This window comes from Triturus cristatus, chromosome 12, assembly GCF_964204655.1.
Source record: "Triturus cristatus chromosome 12, aTriCri1.1, whole genome shotgun sequence".
Classification (NCBI taxonomy): Eukaryota; Metazoa; Chordata; class Amphibia; order Caudata; family Salamandridae; genus Triturus; species Triturus cristatus.
Genome location: NC_140595.1, coordinates 5,011,679 through 5,027,397, shown reverse-complemented (window position 1 = coordinate 5,027,397; position 15,719 = coordinate 5,011,679).

The following is a 15,719-nucleotide window of genomic DNA, read 5'->3' as shown; positions in this document are numbered from 1 at the left end:
TGCATGTGTTCTTGGCATATAGAGCTGTAGAGTCATATGCGCACACCCACCTCCCCGGTTACTTTTACCTGTTCCAGTGTTATCTTACTTGGATACAATCTACATGGACATCTCTTTTCTTACTTCACCAACTCCATCATCACCCTTTATGGCAAAACAATCTGGGGATGGAGTTGATGCCCATGCGCACTATCACCTGAAGGAGGAGTCACCTACCTTGTGACTACAAAGACTTCTTCGAACAAAAACAAAGTGCCAACATCCGGACCCAACACCAGATCGCGATCTATGCTAAAGTATATGACTCTACAGCTCTATATGCCAAGAACAGATGCATACTGGGTAAGTAGCATTTTCCTTCTTGGAGCACGGATACAATCAATCCAAGGGAAGGTGTGCCCAAGTGACAAAAGAATGCAGTCATTACTGCTAGAAACTACCCTATACCAGAAGTGGCAGGCTCTGACTGTGAGGACAGTGAGGGAAGTCTTACAGATGAGGGCATCATGCATACCTCAGATCCCATATGCAAGACTGCACATAAGGCCAATCCAGGAATGGCTCCAAGACCAATGGTCACAAGCAACAGGGAGTTAAGACGATCTAGTGGTTGTCATGCAGAACGTACAAAAGGAGATGATGTGGTTGAACATATTACAAAAAACACAAAGCAGGAACTTTGCACAGCCAACTCCAACAGTGACACTTACAACAGATAACTCACAAATGGACTGGGAGTCTCACATGGAGGAAAGGGTCCCTTTTTGCATTGTTGCCCTTACCGTTTGCTAGATACCTGATGCACTTTGACTTTGTGTGCCCTGCTAATCAGGATCCCAGGGCCTGTGTTCTTTCCCTAAACTGTACCATTGTTTCCACAATTGACAGAACTCTGGCTTACCTGTAAGTCCCTTGTAAAGGGTACCTATGGTACCAAGGGCGTGGTAGCCAGGGAAAGGCCTCTGAGGGCTGAAGCATGTTTTATGCCACCCTCAGAGACCTCTCACCACAAACATGCACCACTGTCATTGCAGCTAAAAGTGAAGAGTACATCACACACATGTCTGTGTGCCATGCCGCCCCGCACTGCATGAGGCCTAGGTAAGTCGCCCTTAAGGCATGGTGCACTATACCTCATGTGACGACCTATCTGCATGAGCAGACAGGCCCCTATAATATCTTAAGGCCATTCTTAGATATTATAAGTGCACAGAAAAGTAGATGGCACCTTAATCTCCATTTGTGGTAGTGTGGGCAAGCAGTAAGGCTTTATCAGAAGGTAGTGTTAAGCATTTGTTGTACACACTTTTCAAGGAAAAACAGTCAATGTATTCCTATGGAGAGAATGTGGTTATCGATTAACAGTTAAGTACTTGGTTGTGGGTGTTGGCATTCTGGGGTTAGAACCAGAATTCCCCCAGGCTCAAGGATGCACTCTCAAAGCACCCAGCACCAGGCTGCCCCTGTCCTGCTGATGTGGTAGGTTTGGTGGTGCCTTGGACCCCACTTTGTACTTACCTTAACTCCTGAAGATTGTTCTCCAAGGCCGCTTTACCTTCCTGTGAGCAACCTCCAACCGACGTGCCCTTATTTTCCATTGACTAGCATTGGCATGGCCTCACTCTGCACCCGGCTGCCCTAGTGTTGTTGCTGGTGCACTTTGAGTGTAGAATTGAACCTTGGGGAACCCCGGTGCTACCCCTAAAAGGACCACACCATACTCTGTTTTACCTGCCTGCAATTACTAACTTCGGTTTTCCCATGGGATTGCATGGTGTGGCATTTTCTGAAAAATGTTCTAAGTGTTGACTCTGCCTTGCATTGCAACACAGTAACTTAGTTTTAACAAGTGAGTTGCCCTGCTTACTAATGTAGTGCAGTACCTAAACTGTATTATTTGTTTTACACTAAGTTAGAAAAGTAACTAGAAAGTTATCTGAAGTAATTCTAATTATTCTAAAGATTTTACAACACAGTTTCTCTACTGCAAAGTAACTTTATACAAAACCAGTGCACACTGTACTTGGAAAAGTATTTATGCTTTGAAAACATAACTTACCTTCAACTAAGTAATTTTCCAGTAATAAAATAAAGTAACAACTTTTTCATAGAAATAATTGGTCTGGATTCAGTCTTTGACTGTGTGACATTTCTTGCTTGAGTGTATACAACAAATGCTTAACACTAGTCTGATAAACCTGACTGCTCAAGCACACTGCCACAATAGGAGAGTAAGTGTTGGAAGGTGGATTATTAGTGGTGGCAGACATGCATTTACCACTGGCAATAATACCACTGACACAATATAGGGCTCAGAATTGGTCTTGGAAAATTATTCCCATGCTCAACCCCTGGTAGCTTGGCTGCGAGCAGTCATGCTTAACTTCAAAGACATGTATGTAAAGTATTTAAAAACACCAATTCAGTAAATAATTAAGACACCACACAATAAAAATCCAATACCAGTTTATAAAAATAAGAAATATTTTTATCTTTAAACTGACACCAAAATGAAAAAAAATCCACTGTAGGGAACCAGAGATATGAATTTTAAAAACAAGTCACTTTCTAGTGCTTAGAAACCAACAGTGTCACTTTGGGACATTTGGTTGCCTCTGACAAGGGACAAATTCACATGTAGCAAGTGTTCTGGAGGATCTCTCACCAGAGTTGTGCAGCCTCCTCCAGCAGCCTGAATTCCGTTAGAACTCCTTCCTGAAGTTCTTCTTGCGGGGCCCAAAGTATCCAACACACAATCCAAGGTTCTGGAGTCTCCAAGAGGGTCCTTGGAGATTCCAGGGCTGCTTTTAAATGGACCTCAAGCTCCAGCAGTGCACACAGGCAAGTACAGAAAAGGCTGCTGGCCTCTAAACTACCCTGCCCTATTCTATATTAGGAACTTGAAGGTAGTTTCAATCCTGCTTCCCTCTATCTACTAGGGCCTTATAGGGGAGGTCTTGCCAATCACAGGAGTACCCTAACCCATAGTGTACCCTAGTGTGTGTATGTGTTTTCACTGTATTCTGTGTGTGTCTTAAGCATAGCACTGGCTCCAGGCCTGGTTAGGCAGAGCACAGGCTCAGTCAGATACATTTACCAGTCAGCAAAAAGTTGGAGGAGGGTTCCCAGGTCACAGGGTGACTTTGCAACAGTAAGGTATTATCTACTTTAGCCTCTGCTATACCTTTAGGGACTCAATGGTCTCAGAGCACACTTTACCTTACTTTGGTATAGCATACACAGAGCCAGCTTCCTACAACACATCAATGTCCTGGAACTAAAAACAATGTTCTTAGCCTTACAAGCCTTTCAGAAAATGTGTTCTCTTCCAGTGGATACTCATCAATAGTCAAAAGCACTGAATAATCCCCGCCCAAGTGCGGGACCCCAGGGCATACACAAAAATACATATAGATGTGTATGTTTAGGCAAAAACGTACAGAGTACTTCCAAAATATACATATATACATAAACATGCAGCCTATTATACCTCAAATAGGCTAATATGCCAAAATTACATGGGTTTCTCAGCAAAAGAAAATAATCCCACATATAAATACTGTAATAGAGAACATTCACTCCAATAGTGTTCCAAGACAGCTCTTTAATTTCAGAGAAAAAACAAGTAATAGCAGGCAATTAGCCCATAGGCTGCATAGATGAAAAAAAAATCACAGTATTAAAAAACTGGCACCTTGCCTTTAAGACTTTCAAGAACCTGGACACCGTGCCTTTAAGACCTCCAGGATCCCCCTGCTCCCATCATGCACCACAGGTGACAGGTCAGTTTTTTTTTCTGCTCCTTCTGTGAGGATGCTGGAGCATTGAGCTTGTCAATTTTGGATTATTTCTAGTCAGAAATTGGTTTATTTTGGGGCGTGGCTTGGACGGCAGAGCTATTGACTGCCTGATTTCTTCGCTCCGTCCGATCGGAGAAAAGAACACTGATCCCAGATGAGTAAATAAACGAGAGAGACACAGCGAGTGAAGATTCTGTTCATCGGAAGGGCCACTGCCAAGGAGGATACCATCACGACGACCTCTGGTGCCCGAGGAAGGAAGAAAATCGAACGTATACCTCGGAAGTGAGAGCGAGACGCGGGAGCAAAATGGCGGCGAGTCAGCGTTTTCAAAACTGCAACCAAGTGAAAACACATCCGTAAGCGCATCACACCAACATTTAAAACACCCACCTGAAGTGTGTGAGCATCGATCAAAGGTACGCTAACTCTTTAGCTCATTTCGGTGGGAGGCTCGAGTGCTCGAGGCGAGAAAAGGCTTGGTCTCAGCAACGGTGGCTAATTATAGACTGCTCTCGCACCGAAACAGTCTGGTGCTGGGGTATGATTTCGCCACGGTAGCAAGCACCGCAGTTAGGAGTGACTGTGAACCAACTGTGCAGCCGAGGAGTTACCGAGCGCGCACAGCCCAACCCTAACTCCACCCGAAAGCATGTAATGGCGGGCAAAATGGCGACTACGGGGGCTGAGCTCTGCACCACTATGAGGCGCTAACGGTAGCGGATATATGATATATGTTAACAAGTTAACCGAGACAGTAAGCGGAACTGCGCAACTGAGATCAGTGAGTGGTTAATGTTTATTGGGTCCGGTTACGGTAGCGCAACCGAAAGTGACACAGCCGCTCGTCGGGGTCTGAGTCTCAAAATGGCGCCTGCCAAACAATAACAACGAAAAGGACCGGGCCTCCCGACACACCAGCTCACGCAAGGAACTGCCTGTTTATTAACATACTGGCAAGCTGTAACCTGATCTGACGACCAAAACAAGGTAGCGCTAGCTGGGCACCCCTTATCTTCTTGACACCGCGAGCACGCCTGCCTGATGCCTGACTCCAAAATGGCGGCCGCGATATCATACTGACCCCGTATCACATCGGGATACTAATATTACGCAAGAGCGGTTGCACCAAGGGAAGAAGCGTGGGCGCCACTACAGCAGGTTGGCTCTGCACCATCCCGGGAGCCTAAGAGGCTAGAAAACTGATGCTAACTAGCGTTGCCAGAAGCTTCTCGCCAAGCGTAGTACGCTGCAGCAGATTGGTGCGCCACAGGGGTTTCGAGGCAGCAATCCACAGAAAAAGCCGCCAAGGGCCTAAGCAGACCAGGGGTAGCCTGTGACAGAACACAAGCGAGTATACGAGAACCAGACTATCACGGTGCCCGTCTCGGGAAGATACTAGCAGGAAGATATGTGGATGGCCAAGGAGCACCAAAGGAACACCAAAAGAAATCCCACAAAAAATGGTGGACAGAGAATCTAAACTACATCAACAAAAAATGAGTAGGGGAGAGACAGTATTTTTGGACTCCCCACTCAAAATGAAACCGGACATTAACAGCACCCTTGACATGATAGTAAAAAAACTGGCGGATGTCCATGATTTAGCTAAATCCACAAAGCATACCACTGACGCTATCCAACTTGAAATTGCGGCCGTCAGGGCTGACCTAAACACAGTGCATAATAGGCTAGCAGCGGCAGAGCAAAGAATCAATGATATAGAGGATATCTCCGTCAGCTCAAGTTGAGAGGTGAAGACCTTAACAAAAATTACCTCTACACTACAAAGACAAACAGCGGAGCTTGAAGACCGAAATCGGTGGGGGAACATTCATATACTGGGGGTCCCGGAGGTCGCAGAAGACCACGCAGGCTCATGCTTAGCCTTCCTTGAGGATTAGATCCCTAAACTCACCAATGTAAAGTTTGAACGTCAGTTTGAACTAGACCGTGCGCAAGAGTACCCACTTTTAAATCCATGGCAAGGCAAGCAGCCCGGCCAAATATCTGCAATCCACTGAGATCCCAGCACACGGAAGCTATCCTTAATCATGCAAGAAAAAATCACCAAATTATCTGGAATGGGCATAAGATCATTTTCACACAAGACTACTCTAAGCCTACTGTCGATACCAGGAATGGATTTCTTGCCTTACGCGACAAACTCAGGAGCAAAAACATGCAATTCTCCTTCGTTGGCCCCGCCAAATTCAGGATATCCGATGGCGGTAGACAGCACTACTTCAATTACCCTAAGGAGTTTACGTCATTTCTGGAAGGCCCAACAACTCAAGACATGGAGGCTTCCCAATCCGCCTCTAGCAAAAGGAGATCTTCTCCAGACCCGGGCACGAGATGAAGAAGGAACCAGTACCCCATTGGTCAGGCTAAGCTTTCTAAACCACTATCAATAAGGAAAATTAAACCTTTATCTACCGCAGTATCTACCTCATGTTAACATACACTCTTTGATGATGGCATCACTACAATTGAAGATGGCAAATATTTTATAGGCCTATACTCGTATCCTTTATAGATGGTACAATTTGACTATGCCTATGGACACGGGAATTGGGATGTGTCTAATATATGTAGACCCATGGCTAGTGCCGTGCAGTAACCAAGCCAAGTATACTCATAGGGAGATTTATGATATAGATTATTACAACAGTTGTTCTCCGTGAGACGGAATGACGATCCTGCCGTCGTACCTCCTACATACGAGGGTGGGAGGGGCGGGAGGGGAAGTTGGGGTGGGGAATGGGGAACCCCAAAGGATACAGAATGCACACTGTAGTGACTGGATATCCACCTCGGGGTTTCTCAGTCTTTGCTTCCTCTATTTTCTAGCTTCTTTTCCCCTTTTCACCTCTTTTTCTTCTATAAACTATGTATGGCAATACTTGATGCACAACCAATTAGTGAATTCTGGCACTCAAGAGTATCCGAAAAAGCTGTTTAGTCTGTGTACAAAGTATATGGGAAATGCATTTGAACTATGTCTTGTTGGGGGGGGGGTTATCGGTCAACTTTTGTCACTTTTTCCCTGGGTCCTGGTAGCGATTTTTGGTTCCTTAAAGTTAGAATTTATGCATCTGCCACATAACATTTTATCTGTTGACCTGCAATACCACTCACCCTGGCAACTGACCTCAACATAGTGCCCCTAAATGTCAAAGGTCTTAACCACCCAATTAAGCGCCGGAAAATCCTGGACTACTTAGCCAAAACTAAGGGGGATATCATCCAACTACAGGAGACAAAGCGGTCTTTGGACGATGCCAAACTCATTAGAGGTAACTGGATCCCACAGATGGCTTGCTCGCCTGCTGATAAAAAGAAACGGGGGTAATTAGTCTAATATCAAAAAGGTCCAACATTTCGCTAGACTCCAAGTCTCACGATAACGAGGGCAGACTCCTGGTCACACATCTGAGAAGGGGCGAGGAGCTAATTCACGTAGCAAACATATACGACCCCTACGCTGATGACCCAACCTTTTGGTCTGAGGTGTCCAGCACGCTGGAAAGGTTCCCCAAAAGGACCTCATGGTAGTAGCAGGGGATTTTAACATCCCATTAGACCACATAACGGACAGACAATCCACCTGTCAATACCACACTACGAACTCACATGCTGTACTCCAAAATATCTGCTCCAAATTTAACCTTAAGGACGCGTGGTGCCTCCAACACCCAGATACTAGAGACTACACTTTCTACTCTAATCCCCATAGCTCATACACCAGGATAGATTATATCCTCATTTCAGGCTCCCACACACGACTAATTGAACACTCAGACATAGCCCCAAGGCTAGTGTCGGACCACTCGTGTATTAGTCTAAAACTGGCTGGGTGTCACAATGATTCTGTACCTAAGAGATGGCGCTTTAACAGTGATGTACTTTCAGACCCTGCAGATAAAAAGAAGATCGAGGAGGCTATAATAGACTACCTTCACCATAACAACCCTCCGGAGACTAGCACTAATACTCTGGGATGCACTGAAAGCTACCATCAGGGGCACAATAATTGAAATCAAGACAAAAATCAACAAGAGTACCAATCTGAGATTAAACTAGCTTGAACAGGAGATCAAAAACTTAGAGCTGTCCCACGTTACGTCCTTACATGATAGCAAGCTTCTCGCATTACTAACACAAAAGAAATACGAATACAACAAAATCCTAAGTGAGAGGGCAGGGTTGTGGATTAATAAATATAAAGCTCTTAACCTATGCAAAGCGAACAAAGTGGGGAAACTTCTTGTTTCCTATCTCAAACACATACGGAACCAGTTTGTCATCTCATCCATTAAAGACTCTAACAATAAAACCCATACCAAACACAAAGACATCCTTAGGACCTTTAAAGAATTCTATCAGGATCTATATAAAAATGATCTGACCCTTAACTTGGAAGATTGTACCAAATACCTCAAAAGACTCAACTTACCACAACTAAATAGAGAAGAGACAACTAGGTTAGGACAAGAAATTAATTGCACAGAGATTGAAATGGCAGTTAAATCACTAAAAGACAACAAAGCCCCTGGCCCGGACGGGTTTACAGCCTCTTTTTACTAGACCTTCTTAAACCAGCTAAAACCAACCATGAAACAAGTTTTTAACTACACAGCATCTAAAGGGACCACGCCATACACTATGTTGGAAGCAAACATAATAGTCATTCCAAAGGAGAGGAAGGACCAACTTTCACCGAAAAACTATAGACCTATATCCCTTATTAACGTAGACTGCAAAATATATGCTAAGATCTTAGCGGTCAGACTCAACTCTGCTCTCCCAAAGCTATTAAGTTACTCCCAGGTTGGCTACCTACGCACTCGCATGTCAATCTGAATCGGCAGTTGCTATCACGTTAGACGCCAAGAAGGCCTTTGATAGGGGTTCCTGGGCTTTTTTGGAACTGTGTATGCAATCTTTTAATCTAGGTGAGGAGTATATACGTATGGTTATGGCCCTTTATGGGAACCCATCAGCCCGTATTGTCGTAAATGGCTCGCTCTCTGAGCCTTTCACATTGTAACAAGGTACTAGACAGGGTTGCCCACTATCTCCATCCTTATTTTTACTGGCATTGGACCCACTTATCCAGGACATCAAAGTAAACTCTAACATTAAGGGGGTGGATATCAATGGTGTCCAACTAAAATTAGCCGCCTACGCAGACGACATACTAATCGTAACAGAACAACCGAGGGCATCAATTGCAGCCTTGATGGATACAATAACAGAATATTCCGAATTTTCAGGGTATAAACTCGTAAGAGAGAAATCAAGACTCAAACCATAAAACATCCACTGTACGAGGGACATCCTGGGAGCGTCGGGACTAACATGGCAAACAGGCTATATCAAATACTTACTTATCGAATTTGGTAGCAACTTAATAGATACCCTACACCAGAATGATAAAACAATTCTAGAAAAAATAAAGAAGCTCTTGGACTCGTGGTCACCAAAATTCATTACGTGGTGGGACAGAATCGAAACTATTAAAATGATGATCACCCTGATGGTTAACTACCTCATCATTATGCTCCCGCTCCTTCTTACAGATGACTTCCACCGCAAACTAGATCTCCTCATCTCTAAATTCCTCTGGCGCGGGAAGAAAGCAAGGATCAGTATCAAAAAAGTAAGACGGGATAAAACTTTAGGAGGGGTCAATTTTGCGGATTTCAGACTATACCAGCTGGTTTTCCTGGCGAAACAAGGCTCATACTGGATCTCACCACCTACTGGCTACACCCCGGTCTGGCTAACAAATAGACTATACCCACATACTTCCAAGTCCATTTTTAAAAACACAAAAATTGCACTACTTAGGGTTGATAAGAACCTGGAGAACAGTATTAAAGGCTCTAAAATTGAATCACTCTGGGCCAATAACAAGATATTATATAAAGGCAAAAGCCTATCCCTTGACACATGGATTAAAAAAGGGATTCTTTTCTCTTATCATTTGGAAAATGCCTCATATCCTATTACATTCTCAGACCTCCAATCAAGATATAGCCTAGATGACATTGAATTCTACAACTTCTTGAAAATCAGAACGGCCCTTTCAAGATCCAAACCGTCCAACCATCAATTGCACTGTTTGTGGCAAACATTAACAAACTGTGACACCAGGTCTCGCAGATTTACAAACTCCTCCGTCCAAAAACTTCTAAACTTAATGACAAGACTATAGCCTTTTGGGGGCAACAGTCCCCACACCCACCAAATGAACAGGAATGGTCCACACTATGGAGTTCTGTCTCACGTAATAAGATCTCCCCTGTCCTGTCCCAAACCAAATACTGGCTACTACACAAGGCATTTTGGTCCCCTGCCCGATTATTCTCATTAGATTTACGAAAGGACGCAAACATGTTGGAACTGTAACCAAGAAACGGGGGACTTAGCACATCTTATCTTTCAATGTCCACTACTTAAATCGTTTTGAGATAACATTATTGCCTTTTTAACTGGTTTGTTTAGGTGTACTATGGTCAAAGAATCCTTCAACCTACCCATGGCCTTTATGAGCACAAACTTGAGAACTGATTGTGACAAAGATCTATTTGACCTGTTACTAACATCTGCGGTGAAAATGGTTTTTGCCAACTGGAAGGACATGAGTAAGACATCTTATAATAGCTAGATAAACTGGATCATCCATCTCAGAGGGGCAGACAACATAACATTACACAACTCTCCCTGGAAACCTTCATCCAGGATGATGTGGAACTCTTTGGACACATATCTAGACTCTTACGAACCTCCATGAACTAAATATATACCATTGACTCATATCCTGTGCCTTTACTGACGTACCATTTGAATATTTGTACTTAAGTGTAATAACCACTGTTGCCTGTACTAGGCCGCTGCTGTATGGTAGGACTGCCAATATCGGATTGCTCTAGTGCCAACATATGCATAGAATGTTGGAAGTGATTGATGCAGCCCGACTAGCCGGTGCTCTTCCTTCCCTTCTCTTCTCTTTCCTTTTTTTCCCCTTCTTTTGTCTGTCCTTTCTTTTTTTACTATTGATCACTTGGGTTAGTCTCATATTACCCATATAGGCGCATTACCCTCACTTTTTGACAATATATGTTTAACTTGCCTTAGATATTTCATGCTAACCCTGTTACAGGCTTTCTGTCTGACCTTGTGTAAATCAATAAAGTATTTTGAAGGAAAAAAAAGAGAAATTGGTTTATTTCATCTTTACTTGACATTTGTGACTGCTGATAACTTTTTTTGTTATTTTCTGAAAAAGTTGACAACTATTTTCTGTCAGAAATGCCAGCTTTATTCAACAAATGTCCTTCCTGTGGGAGGAAAATGGCCAAATCAGACCCACATTCTGTATGCATCGTGTGTCTACCATCATCACACAATCCAGAGAAATATTATTACTGCCAGCAATTCTCCAGAAGAACTCTGCGTGATAGAAGATAAGACTACTTGCTTTACTGGAGGGAGGAAAAGGACATCCTGAAAGTGGCCTTGAGAGCAATCCTGCCTTCAAAGAGCCCTCCTCTCAGGAAAGACACGGAAAATGGCATCGATTGGCTTCTCCAGCATCCAAAAGGAAGCAAATTCCTGATTGTTCGCCATCGGCATCGAGATCGACGTCGAAAAACCAAGCAAGGCATGCAACGACATTGAGGTACAGATCGCCGTCGAAGCGACAAGGGCCTCCGTCGGCCAAAAGTAAGTCGACGTCAAGGCATATTACTCCAGGCTCGAAGTATGTTGGTCCCGAGAGACCTAAGTTGACATCCAAGTCTGGGTCGGCGTCGAGAAAACATCCATCGACGTCGAGACACCAGTCGGCGTTTAGATCCCCACTGCCGTGCCGAAGGTCGGTGTCAAGAGGATCGACATCGAAGACACCGCCACAAGCCTACAGACGATTGTCATCTAGTACTCCGACACAGTCACGATGGTCGGCGTTGAAGGGGTCGACGACAAAGGCACCGCAGCAAGTCTACAGGCAGTCGACGTCGAGAACTCCATCACAGTCCCTTGGGGAGTCGAGGAGACCGACGTCGAGGACATCTTCACACAGACAAGAGTCCACAAGTCCGTCACCATAGAAACGGTTGACGTCGAAGGTGGCACATTCCGTGTCATCGGCAAGACATCGTTCGACGTTGAGGGAGAAAAGCCTTGCGGTTCCAGCAGGAGAAGTGGCAGAAAGGCCGAGGTTGAACTCGAAGACCATACGGTCGACGTCGAGTGAAGTGTCATCTTCACCTGGCATTATTATTATACAGATCACACCGGAGGCCTCTCTGGCTCCGAAAGAGTAAACTCCTGCTGTCAATCTTTCCCCAAGATGGCTGGAGACCATACGACACTGGAAGGTTCCTCACAGAAGTCCGGGCTCTGATTTCTCCAGAACATACTCTCCCTCAAGGGTCTCTGCTGGTCCTCTTCCTACTGCATCCACGAGGGCTTCACCACGCAGGTCCCTGAGGAGAGCTAGGTCTCCATCGGCGTGACGCTCACGATCCAGGACATGGGGGCGGTCTGGATCTCCTTCTTCTTCCACCCCCAAAAAAAGGAGACAGAGATCACCATCATGGTCCATGTCCACAAAGTCTTCCATTAGAGACTATTCAGACTTTTAATGAGGTTCTATGCCGGGGTGCCAGCAAACTGAACATTGATATGTCGGCACCGGCGGTTTTTGCATCGGTCATATTTGAAACCCTGCACCACAGATCCTCAGCGAGGCCTCTGCTTCCTTTAGTCCCAGGTCTGCTAGAACCAGCGATGCAGACTTTCCCGACTCCAGCTACAGTGGGCTTAGCTCCCCCACATATTTCCTAGAAGTACAAGGCCCCGGATTATGGTTCATTATTTCTCCGATCAGATCCTCCTCCAGATTCAGTCATAGTGGCAGCAGCTAGAAAAGCCCATTTAGCAACATCCTCCTCCGCAGTTCCTCTTTAGAAGGACAGTAAAAACACGGATTTGCTGGGAAAAATTATGTGTAACACTGCGGCATCAGTGATGAAAGTGGCTAGTGCCTCGGCTCTCCTGGGGAGGTATGACAGATCGCTTTGGGACTCTTTGGCCCGATTCACGGAGAAGCTTCCTAAAGAAGATCAGCAAGATTTCCAAGAAATCCTGCAGGAAGATGGCTTGGTGGCAAAGCAGGTCATTAGCGCAGCTGCTGACTCATCAGATCTGGCTACTCATGGATACTCCCATAGCATCTGCTCTAGACGCTCAGCCTGGTTGGCCCGATTCACAGAGAAGCTGCGTAAAGATCAGCAAGATTTCCAAGAAATCCTTCAGGAAGATGGCGTGGTGGCAAACCAGGTTATTAGCGCAGCTGCTGACGCATCAGACCTTGCTGGTCATAGCTACTCCCATGGCATCTGCTCTAGACGCTCAGCCTGGTTGCGTCTCACAGGTCTGAAACCTGATGCACAGCGGTGTATTGTGAATCTCCCCTTCAATAGCACGTCTCTCTTCGGATCTCATGCGGACAATGAGATGTCCAAAATGAAAACTGTGTTGGACACTAAAAGCCGTCGGATTGGAGAAACAAAAGGAGTTTCGATGGAGGTTCCATCCCTACAACCGGCGCTCCTTCCAGCAGAGGGTTCAAACCCCTCACTGGTCCACACAGCATCAACATCAATCCAGGTCTCACTACCATCAGCGAAGACCTGGTCGAGGAAGGGGAGCTGCAAGACAAAGCATCTTCTGCAACAAAACAATCGGCAAAGCAATGAGCTATGAACTATGGCTTCCTCCATGCCGGTTAGCCACTCCGGTGGGTGGAAGTATTCTGTTTCACCTGGAAGAGTGGAAGAAAATAACAAAAGATAAGTGGGTGCTGAATAATGTGCAGAATGGCTATTTGCTCAGATTCAAATCCCCACCTCCATCAGTACCTCCTCGAGAAAAATTTCCCCAAAAAACACTACTTGTTTCAAGCGGAGGTGAACAGTCTTCTGCAGAAAGATGCCATAGAAACAGTTCCTGTTCCACAACGAAGGCAAGGAATATAGTCTTGTTATTTTCTGGTACAAAAAAGAGGCCCTAACAGAGAATACAGACTAATACTTGACCTGTTAAATTCCCGGTACTTGTGCTGTTATTGTACGCTGAGAATACTCAGCTTGTGCTTTGACTCTTGGAAAATCCATTGGAAGACATGGCCAAGTTTTAAGAAATGCTTGCTGTTGTAGAGTGGATGAGGCAACAACTGTCTGCGCCTCAACGCGAACAGACCTGAAATACTACCACTGGCGGCCTTCCTCCCTTTGGTTTCCCCCCCAAACCCGTCTTCCATCAAAAATGTAGGAGTCTGGGTGGCTAATACCTTGGTCTTTGAAACCCATGGCAATTCTGTTTTTGGCACCTGCTTCTGGCCCTTGAGAAGCGTTAAACCTGTAATTGGCATTTTAGATCTACACACTTGTCAAGTTACCATTCAGGCAGTAATTTGGTCCTGGCTGGACTATTGTAACACCTTGTGCCTAGGAGCCAAGAAGAGTGCAGCTGGCACAGGCTGCGGCAGCCAGGCCGCTCTTGCCCCTCCCCAAGTTCACTTCTGCCTTGTCTGCTTGTGAGATGCACTGGCTCCCTGCGGACAGGCGCGTTTATTTTAAGACTCTTTGTACTACCCAAGGAGCCTTCACTCCCAGGGGACTCGTTCCTTCGTAAGGGCCTAGGCGCGCTCCGCCAACCTTAACCCGGCCATTGTTCCCAGAGTGAGCGAGGAGGGGCGGACCCAGACTGGCTCCCCTCGCTCCATCTGCCACATTCACAACCGCCAGTTGTTTATCGATCCACCACTCTCTCTCATCCATCCCTCCCCTATATTTCATCTATCCAGCCCATGCCTCTCATCCATCCTTCCTCACCTCTCTCATCCTCCACCCCTCGCCTCTCTCATCCATCTACCCCTCGCCTCTCATCCATCCTTCCTCGCCTCTCTCATCCTCCACCTCGCCTCTCACATCCATCCACCCCTCTCTCATCCATTCACATCCCTCTCTCGCATCCATCCTCCACTCCTCTCTCATCCATCCTCCCCTCTCTTGCATCCATCCTCCACTCCTCTCATCCATTCACCCCTCTCTCTCATCCACCCACTCCTCTCACATCCGCCCACCCCTCACCTCTCTCAACCATACATTGCCTCTCATCCATTCACCCCTCTCTCACATTCATTCACCTCTCATCCATTCACCCCTCTCTCACATCCTCCACCCCTCACCTCTCTCACCCATACATTGCCTCTCATCCATTCACCCCTCTCTCACATTCATTCACCTCTCGCCTCTCATCCTCCACCCCTCTCTCTTTTTTGGTGCTGCGAGATGGGGGCGGTGGGGACTTCGCACGCTCTTCTGCGAGTGCTGTAATGTGTGGCAGCGCGTGTGGTTCTCGCACTGGGGGTGCGGTTGTGTGTGCGTCGGAGGAGTTCGCTGTGGGGGAGGCCTGGGTCACCTCTCCCGCTTGGAGGATGGCCTCTTTCAGGGGCCCATTGAACGCTGCTCAGGGTCTGTGTGGACGGGGACCTCGTGAACGCTGCTCAGGGCCTTTGTGTGGACAGGGCCCTGGTGAACGCTGCTCAGGGCCTTTGTGTGGACGGGGCCCTGGTGAATGCTGCTCTTGGCCCTGGTGAACGCTGCTCAAGGCCTTTGTGTGGACGTACCCCCCGTGAACGCTGCTCAGGGCCTTTGTGTGGACGGGGCCCTGGTGAATGCTGCTCATGGCCCTGGTGAACGCTGCTCATGGCCTTTGTGTGGCCGTAGCCCTCGGGGCCCTGGTGAACGCTAATCATGGCCTTTGTGTGGACGGGGCCCTCGAGGGCCCGGTGAACAGTGCTCACGAGCAGGCGGAGGGCCTTTATGAGGCCGGGGCCCG